Here is a 9770-nt window from a genome sequence, read left to right as displayed (position 1 = left end):
GGTGACACAGGAGATCCGTGCTCGGTAAGCCTCGTCGGACTTTCCCTAGCGGGGTGACCGCTGGTGCCCACGCCGAGGCCCGCCGCCCTCTGGCCCTGCGTTTCCTGTTCGGCCCTTGCCCGCCTGGGCTCAGCGAGCTCGTCTGCTCAGTGACCCCAGCTCTCCTTCCAGGTGAAGCGTGTTCCTGGAGCTTTCGTAGAAACACCGGCTTCTCTTGAGAAATCAGCCAGGAAATCAACTCATGCTTCCTGCTGTAAGGAGGACGTTCCAGAGAGTTCCGATTCTCCATGCTGGACCCGGGCCCCGCCGCCCCGCCTTGCTCGGTCCTCGGACTGCCGGACGCTTTCACGCTGTGGCGTTTTTGTTACCGCTGTGGCTTCAGCCCGGCATCACCCTTCTCCACCTCTTGACTTCTGTCTGTTCATCCGGGTTCCGCTCAGATAACCCCTCTGTGGCCGAGGATGCGAGCTGCCCCCCGAAGCTGTTCTCTTCTGAACCCCTGAGGTCGAGCGAGGCACGCGGCTGAAAGGGGGACGTTCCCCAGCCTTCCTTGAAGCTCAGTGGAGCTACGTGGCCGGGACCCGGCTCCTTCCCACACTTCTTGCTGGCACGAATGTGCCCTTGGTATCAGGACTTGGCCTCTTGGCAGAGCAACAACATGGCAGGTACCTGGTTCCTTGACGTGGTGCAGCTGCCCCATCGGCCCTGGACTCTGATGCTCGAGCAACAGCCTGAGAGAAAACGAGTCCTTTCTCTCTTTAAAGCTACTGTCATTTTGATTTTCGTTAGCGAAGCCAATCTGATATCCTAAAAACTCACCCTCCTCCGTGAAGTCTTCCCAACCTGCCTCCTCCTAGATGTCCCCAAACGGTGTGGTTTGACCTCTATTAGAGCCGTCCTTCGGCTCCGTTGAGGAGCCCAGAGATTCGTATGGGCTTATAGTCCTTGATAACGAAAGCCCCTGGGGGCAGGCAGCTGTCTAATTAAATGCATCCCCTCACAATGACCGCCCAGCGCTTTGTCCTATGCTCTGTGCGTTTCACGATCGTCTGCTCCATGAATTTTTGGTGAATAACGAGTGGTTCCCTGCTTCTCCTGGACTAAAAATATTCTCTCCTTCTAAAGCATCTCTGTCCAATAGAAACGCAATGCAAGCCGCATACGTCATTTCAAATGTTCCAGTAGCCGCATAAGGAAAAGGCAAAAGGAAACCGATAAAATTAATTTTAGTTACATGTTTCATTTAACCCTATCTATTCAAACGCTGTCATTTTCGTAAGTAATCGCTATAAGGCTTATTACTAAGAATGGTTTCCCTCCGTTTTCTCTCACATGGAGCATTTGGAACCTGGTGTGTCTTCAAAACTTGCAGCACAAATAAATTCAGAGCTCACGGCCACCTGCGGAGAAAAACACTGCACCGGATGGCACAGGACCAGGGACCCTGAGCCAGCCTGGGAGGGTGGGGAGGCCGGACGGGGGCAGGGGGCACGCTGAGAGGCATCAGTGCGTCTTGGTGCGTGTCGAGTGATTTTGATGCAGAAACTATTGTGGGAAGAGAAGGGACAATGGACGAGGCTGCGGAGGACATGCGGTCAGGGGAGGGGGAGCTGAGAAGGCCGTCGAAGGCGTCGGGTGGAAGCCAAACTCTGCGCACATCTAACCACGTGTTGAGATGAGGACACAGCCGTGGCCGGGACATGGTGGCACGTCCGAGTGGCCATGGCCAGGCCATTTCAACTCCCTGAGCCTCAGTGGCCTCAGAAGCCCAAGTGGAAGCGGGGATGCTCAGAGGCCAGCTCTGGCAGCCGCTAGGGCCCCCCACACAGCAGGCTCCACAGGTGCCCCACAAAAGGAGTTTTTCTTGGATTATTGAAGCAACAGGTGATCTCCCTCCAAGGGCCACGGCCGAGGGAGATTTTGTAGAAGGCGAAAACGGGTCGAACAAGGGAGGGCTGCCTCGCACAGCGTGGAGGGAGCAGGCCGGGGGGCACGGCGGGCAGGAGAGAGCCCGGGCCTCTTCGCTTTCTCGCGGACATCCCTCCATCGGGCCCTGGGGTCTACGAGGACTTCCGACTAGCTGGGACACAGAACCCCAGCAGCCCAGGCTGGGCTTGTACGAGGGGAACCGCGCCATCAGAGGGGTCACCGGAAGGGGAAGCGGGAAGGTCCCCAAGAGCCCCGTGGTCTCGGCTGGCCGGTGACTCAGACCGAGAGCCACAGGGTCAGTGTGTACCCAGGCGACAGCCTCAGTTTTCTGAGTAACTTTTCACGCATAGATCTGGTCATAAAGGACCAAGACCCTTCCTGTCAAGGCCACTGTGGGAGGATGCTGTGCCGGAGGCCCATGTGGACTCGATTTTAGGGGTGGGAACAGGTCCGACGTCCCGAAGCTCAAGTCCGATCACTGGACTGTCCAGGAGTCGTGAAACTTGCAGTCACAGTGATGGTCTGGAAAATCCGCGAGCCTGACCCACCGCGGGATCTTAGAAATCTCTGACTTTGTGCTTTGGCTGTTGCCAGTGTTTCTGGAAGCGGCTGCGCTTTGGGGTGAGAGCAGCTGAGGAAATAAGTTGGTTAGGACCCCACAGCCCGCAGGACCACCTGGCCAGCCAGCCCCAGAGCCAAGTGTATCCGAGGTGGAAACTAATGCTCAGGAGGAAGCTTGTCAGTGGACGGTGGCCCTTCCTGTCTGCCCAGCTCGTAGAATGCTAGTTCTTTAAGGCCCCCCTGGGGCCACGTGTGTGTGACGCATCCAAGGGCCACGCAGTGACACTTCCCTTGGATGTCCCCATCTGGGGAGACGGAGTGAGTTTCTGCTGGGGCACCTGGCACTCGGTACAAGCAAGGTGCTCGACAAAGGCTTGTGAGAACAGGGGACATTCGGGACGTTCGGGAAGTCCACCTCTGACCGGCGGGTCGACGTGGCCCTGGCACCTGGCGCTTCCCGCTTCTGCGTTCACCCTCATGCCCGGCGGCACGGACCGAGCTGGAAGCCTGCGCCTCTGAAGCTCAGTGGAGCTACGTGGCCGGGACCCGGCTCCTTCCCACACTTCTTGCTGGCACGAATGTGCCCTTGGTATCAGGACTTGGCCTCTTGGCAGAGCAACAACATGGCAGGTACCTGGTTCCTTGACGTGGTGCAGCTGCCCCATCGGCCCTGGACTCTGATGCTCGAACAACAGCCTGAGAGAAAACGAGTCCTTTCTCTCTTTAAAGCTACTGTCATTTTGATTTTCGTTAGCGAAGCCAATCTGATATCCTAAAAACTCACCCTCCTCCGTGAAGTCTTCCCAACCTGCCTCCTCCTAGATGTCCCCAAACGGTGTGGTTTGACCTCTATTAGAGCCGTCCTTCGGCTCCGTTGAGGAGCCCAGAGATTCATATGGGCTTATAGTCCTTGATAACGAAAGCCCCTGGGGGCAGGAAGCTGTCTAATTAAATGCATCCCCTCACAATGACCGCCCAGCGCTTTGTCCTATGCTCTGTGCATTTCACGATCGTCTGCTCCATGAATTTTTGGTGATTAACGAGTGGTTCCCTGCTTCTCCTGGACTAAAAATATTCTCTCCTTCTAAAGCATCTCTGTCCAATAGAAACGCAATGCAAGCCGCATACGTCATTTCAAATGTTCCAGTAGCCACATGAGGAAAAGGCAAAAGGAAACCGATAAAATTAATTTTAGTTACATGTTTCATTTAACCCTATCTATTCAAACGCTGTCATTTTCATAAGTAATCGCTATAAGGCTTATTACTAAGAATGGTTTCCCTCCGTTTTCTCTCACATGGAGCATTTGGAACCTGGTGTGTCTTCAAAACTTGCAGCACAAATAAATTCAGAGCTCACGGCCACCTGCGGAGAAAAACACTGCACCGGATGGCACAGGACCAGGGACCCTGAGCCAGCCTGGGAGGGTGGGGAGGCCGGACGGGGGCAGGGGGCACGCTGAGAGGCATCAGTGCGTCTTGGTGCGTGTCGAGTGATTTTGATGCAGAAACTATTGTGGGAAGAGAAGGGACAATGGACGAGGCTGCGGAGGACATGCGGTCAGGGGAGGGGGAGCTGAGAAGGCCGTCGAAGGCGTCGGGTGGAAGCCAAACTCTGCGCACATCTAACCACGTGTTGAGATGAGGACACAGCCGTGGCCGGGACATGGTGGCACGTCCGAGTGGCCATGGCCAGGCCATTTCAACTCCCTGAGCCTCAGTGGCCTCAGAAGCCCAAGTGGAAGCGGGGATGCTCAGAGGCCAGCTCTGGCAGCCGCTAGGGCCCCCCACACAGCAGGCTCCACAGGTGCCCCACAAAAGGAGTTTTTCTTGGATTATTGAAGCAACAGGTGATCTCCCTCCAAGGGCCACGGCCGAGGGAGATTTTGTAGAAGGCGAAAACGGGTCGAACAAGGGAGGGCTGCCTCGCACAGCGTGGAGGGAGCAGGCCGGGGGGCACGGCGGGCAGGAGAGAGCCCGGGCCTCTTCGCTTTCTCGCGGACATCCCTCCATCGGGCCCTGGGGTCTACGAGGACTTCCGACTAGCTGGGACACAGAACCCCAGCAGCCCAGGCTGGGCTTGTACGAGGGGAACCGCGCCATCAGAGGGGTCACCGGAAGGGGAAGCGGGAAGGTCCCCAAGAGCCCCGTGGTCTCGGCTGGCCGGTGACTCAGACCGAGAGCCACAGGGTCAGTGTGTACCCAGGCGACAGCCTCAGTTTTCTGAGTAACTTTTCACGCATAGATCTGGTCATAAAGGACCAAGACCCTTCCTGTCAAGGCCACTGTGGGAGGATGCTGTGCCGGAGGCCCATGTGGACTCGATTTTAGGGGTGGGAACAGGTCCGACGTCCCGAAGCTCAAGTCCGATCACTGGACTGTCCAGGAGTCGTGAAACTTGCAGTCACAGTGATGGTCTGGAAAATCCGCGAGCCTGACCCACCGCGGGATCTTAGAAATCTCTGACTTTGTGCTTTGGCTGTTGCCAGTGTTTCTGGAAGCGGCTGCGCTTTGGGGTGAGAGCAGCTGAGGAAATAAGTTGGTTAGGACCCCACAGCCCGCAGGACCACCTGGCCAGCCAGCCCCAGAGCCAAGTGTATCCGAGGTGGAAACTAATGCTCAGGAGGAAGCTTGTCAGTGGACGGTGGCCCTTCCTGTCTGCCCAGCTCGTAGAATGCTAGTTCTTTAAGGCCCCCCTGGGGCCACGTGTGTGTGACGCATCCAAGGGCCACGCAGTGACACTTCCCTTGGATGTCCCCATCTGGGGAGACGGAGTGAGTTTCTGCTGGGGCACCTGGCACTCGGTACAAGCAAGGTGCTCGACAAAGGCTTGTGAGAACAGGGGACATTCGGGACGTTCGGGAAGTCCACCTCTGACCGGCGGGTCGACGTGGCCCTGGCACCTGGCGCTTCCCGCTTCTGCGTTCACCCTCATGCCCGGCGGCACGGACCGAGCTGGAAGCCTGCGCCTCGCTAGAGCTTTCGCTCTGTTTCATCTCTCACGTAAGGAAGAAGCCCCAGTAAACCTGATAAACATAGTCCTTCTAGACCGTTCAGGATTTCATGCTGCCCTCTGCCCCCAGCCCCCGGCCCGCAGCACCTGCGCAGAAGGTTCTGGGCTTAGCCAGCTGCTGCCAGTCAGGACACTGGCCTTTCTCAGCCCTGAGGCTGCGGGCAACTTCCATCATCTCTCTGAGCCTTAGTTTTCTCATCTGAGAAGCCGGGATGCTAATAACACTTAGTACAATTACTGTTGAGTTTTAATAAAAAATGGTAAACGTTTGGCATATTTTTATTACCCGTCCTCTAATACATACTGCATTCTCGGTGGAAAATAATTTGGAGAACTCCTAGTTTTGCGTTTGGCCCCCAACACGCGCCCACCCAGCGCACGGTTTGTCTCAAGGATAAAGTTTTCATGATCTGGCGCCATCCACGCGACTTTGGGGGCAGTCGATGGCGGGGGGCGGGGGGGCTTCCCGTTTCTGGATTTGCAGAGCTCGGCAGGGAATTTTAGAAGTGGGAGTCAGGCTTGCAGCTCCTCCCTAGCGGGAGAAAGGAGGAAAGAGAGGGGACCGGGAATAACGGGGTGCCGAGCTCTCTCCCACGTTCCCACGTGGACCCAGCTCTTCTGCCGGCGGGCGGGATGATGCTCGGCCTCCACGGGGTGGGGAGAGCCGCTTCACCCCAGCCACGGCAGGTCCTTCTTCACCCCCTGCCCTCCGTGGGTTATTAAGGGCCCGTCTCCACCTGCTTTCTGGGAGTCCATTAGTGGAGGCGTCTTCCTGTAGCAAGGCTTTCTGACCGAAGGACAGATGGGGGTCCTGACACAAATACTAGTTTGCATGTGCACCTTTCATGGAAAAGCTCCGAAGGGCCGCGCCGTTTGGGAGAAATGGATTATGCACAGGTGAGAAGAAGGTGGTCTGGCCTGCGTCATTACCTGGTGAAACTTATGTGGTGGGGCCGTTGCTTCCAGATTAACCTGAGTGTTTGGCAATGTGGCAACCCCCAGGGCACGTGTGGCTTAAAGGAAGTGCGTCCCCCTTGTGCCGGGAGGCTCCGCCCTGCTTCCCCAGCCTGGTTGTTCTGCTGTTTTCCGCGTCCACTCACAGCCTCGAATGTTCTCTCACGCTGAGGTGCTGAGACTATTCCACGCACGTGGCGGCTCTCCCTCTTCCCGAAGCGAAGGGAAGGCTCTGTGGCTGTGCTGCCCTGGGACGCTCACCAGCCGAGAGCCGTCATCCTAACGTGGTGTGGCCCCCTGGCTCCCGAGAGACGGGACCACCTGTGCCTGAGAGTTGTCAAGCTGTGACGCGTGAGTGAAAGACCTGTCAATCGTTCCTTTTGGGGGACACAGCTGTCGATTAAACCATCCAGGCTTCATTCGCGACCAGCCGAGGTCTCTGTCCTCCTCCCTAAAAACAAATACATTCATAAAGACAAAACAGAAGACTTTGGAAAGCTACAGTTTTTACCTGGCCAAAAGTTGGTAGGTGTCAAAGATGACCGAGTTAATTATTACTGCACGCTCTTAAATGTTCTTTCGTTTTGATCGAATGACTCACAAAATGAAGACATATAATTTATTAATTATTTTATATTTATTTGCTTAAATGAATTTTCGCCTTCATGTCGGCATTACCATAAATTCTGTTATAATGAACATTTCACGTAATTTCATTCTAGCGACAGCAATAAGCTAAAGGATTTAAAAAAACGTCAGCGTATTTAAAATATGCAAAATCTGAATAAATTTTTATCAAAAAGGCGAAAGTACATGTAAACTTATACAATTAACTTTTCATATATCTTTTCAAAGGAAATTATTTTTTCTTGTAAAATATGCAAATTAAAAACGGAATGGCAAAATATAAATTATAATTAATAAACATAAAAAAATGTTCAAATGATTGAAATAAACCCGAATTTTTAATTCAATTTTCTGAAAATTAAACAAAATCTTATTAAATATCCTCGTAAACAACACTCCCCATTTCCAGCTAGCGTTGGGTTCTCCCCTCGTCGCTGATGCGAAGGGTCCGCGTTCTGCTTCGTCCGCGTGACTCCTGGACCTTGGTGACGCCCGTCGGGGGGCCCAGGGGCTGGGAGGCCGTGCGCCGTGTTCCTCGGCTCCACGTACAATCGTCGCAAACGCGTGGTTCATTCTCGAGCGTCCCCGGGAACAGGAAGTGGAACGGGAGGAGAAGCAGGTCTCCCGGGCAGTGGTCACTTGTTACGCGAGGGCCTGTCCATCCGTGCCGTCTGGAAGACAGGGCGGGCGTGGTACTGCGTTTGTCTCCTCGCACCTGCCCGCGTCTGCTGCTCAGGCCCTCCCTCTCCTCGCTCACAAATGCCAGCCTGTCCCAGCTCAGCCTGCTCGGCACCACCCCGGCCCTCACGGCCCCTGCGGCCAGTGGCTTTTCTTTTTCCCCAAGGACACAGACGCGCTGGAGACGCGGTTTCCTGGGTCAGTCAGGGGAGCGGATGCTCGGGCTGTGAGTGAGGCTGTCAGCACTGAGCACGGCACTGAGGGGCCCGCGGGTGCGTCAGTCAAGTGACATTTTTTTGTATTTGTGAGTGTGGAGCTGTGTAAGCCGCAGGGCTCAGGGGAGGGTCCCTTCCCAGAGTCTCCTGGTGGCGCCGGCCACTCGCACAGAGCCAGACCCCAACGCCGATTTCCCCCTTGGGGTGGCTCTTCTTAGCTCTGGCGGCTGCCCCGGCCCAGCTCTGCCCATCCAGGTGCTTTCCAGAAGCCTGGCCTGCTCCTCGGTTCATTTCTGCCCCAGGCAGGTCTGCTCCTCGGTTCAGTTCAGTTCTGTCTTGGGCGGTTCTGCTCCTTGGTTGGTTCGGTTCTGCCCCGTGCGGTTCTGGCTGCCACGCGGCGTGGGAATGCCGTGCTCGGTGCTCATTCCCAGTGGTGTTTTTCTGGTGGATTTAGCGGGTCACAGAACGGCGCGGTGGTCTCGCCTGTCTTCCTGCTGATTTCAAAGCTCCGCTGGCCTATTCTGCACTTCCTGTGACGGGGAAGCTGTGTCCGCTGAGATAGGGGAACGATGGTGGAATAATAGTCGTAGCGACAGCCTTTCTCAGGTGTCTGGGCGGTGGCAGCAGGTCCTGCAGGAACGAAGACGGGCTGGACGTGAGGCTTCACCAGTCGGCCAGGACAGAGCGAGGAGGCGGCAGGCCAGGTGTGTAGACAACCACCAGGGCCTCCTTGCTACTCTTGGCCTGTCCCTGGGTCCTGCCCCGGGGACCTGCTCAGTGGTGCTCCATCCTGGCTCAGTGGTGCTCCATCCTGGCTCAGTGGTGCTCCATCCTGGCTCAGTGGTGCTCCATCCTGGCTCAGTGGTGCTCCATCCTGGCTCAGTGGTGCTCCATCCTGGCTCAGTGGTGCTCCATCCTGGCTCAGTGGTGCTCCATCCTGGCTCAGTGGTGCTCCATCCTGGCTCAGTGGTGCTCCATCCTGGCTCAGTGGTGCTCCATCCTGGCTCAGTGGTCCTACATCCGGCCTTGACCTCGCCCCCTGTGTTTCTGACCTCACTTCCTGTTTACTGTGTCTTTTTTCTCCCAGATGTTGATCTCCATGTTTTCATCCCCCACCTGACGACTTCACCCGGACGCCTGATCCGTCTCCTGGCTGACCGTGGTCATCCGTTCCCCACTCCACCGCCCAGGGCAAAAAGATGGAGACGAAACCTGAAATCGTAGCCCCTGAGGGTCTCACGGCCTGAGTCAGATACTCCCCGCTAGCAGGAGCTTACAGTGAGGTTCACGAGTCAACGCACAGGTAGGTGGTGAGGCTCGCACGGCACCTTGGGTGGGTGTCCGGTGACGGAGGGTCCCCAGGAGAGGAGTACTGGGCTTCCGTAACCAGCCCCGCAGGGAGACGGCCCCTCTGGTCACCCCGGCAACGCCTCACCATCTGAAAGGCACCGAGCCCTCAGCGTGAAGACCCGTGGGTGTAATGACCCCCCGCTCGTCTGTCTCCCGCACACGGGCACCGCGCGCTGTGCGGCGAGGTTAGGTCTGTCCGGCGATGTGTTCAGAATGCATTTAAGTCGCACAGAAGCACCGTTTTCTCAAGGAAAACCTCGTTTGTCTGTTTCACAGATGTTTCGGTTGGATTTTCTTTATAAACCGCCTTAGCCGAACACCACCTGCAGAAACCGCAGGTTCATTTCAATTCACTATTTCACTTCGGGCAATGGCTCGGCTTGGTTTAGCACCCGTGCCGGAGCTCGGTTTGCCTGGACCCACGTGCCTCCCTCGCATCGGCTT

At 56.2% G+C, this 9770-nt stretch overlaps 1 long non-coding RNA gene across 1 annotated transcript in view; it reads left to right on the top strand.

Moving 5' to 3' along the window:
• Positions 1 to 9242, top strand: part of LOC111728908 — an 84903-nt gene extending 75661 nt beyond the window's left edge. The window contains exon 3 of the long non-coding RNA XR_002775995.1: positions 9064 to 9242. This is a non-coding gene — a long non-coding RNA (uncharacterized LOC111728908). The remainder of the gene's footprint in view (positions 1 to 9063) is intronic.
• The last annotated feature ends 528 nt before the right edge of the window (positions 9243 to 9770 follow it).

The sequence above is a fragment of the Pteropus vampyrus genome, unplaced genomic scaffold, assembly GCF_000151845.1.
Source record: "Pteropus vampyrus isolate Shadow unplaced genomic scaffold, Pvam_2.0 Scaffold237, whole genome shotgun sequence".
NCBI classification, from domain to species: Eukaryota; Metazoa; Chordata; class Mammalia; order Chiroptera; family Pteropodidae; genus Pteropus; species Pteropus vampyrus.
This window is presented reverse-complemented; position numbering and strand designations above follow the sequence as displayed.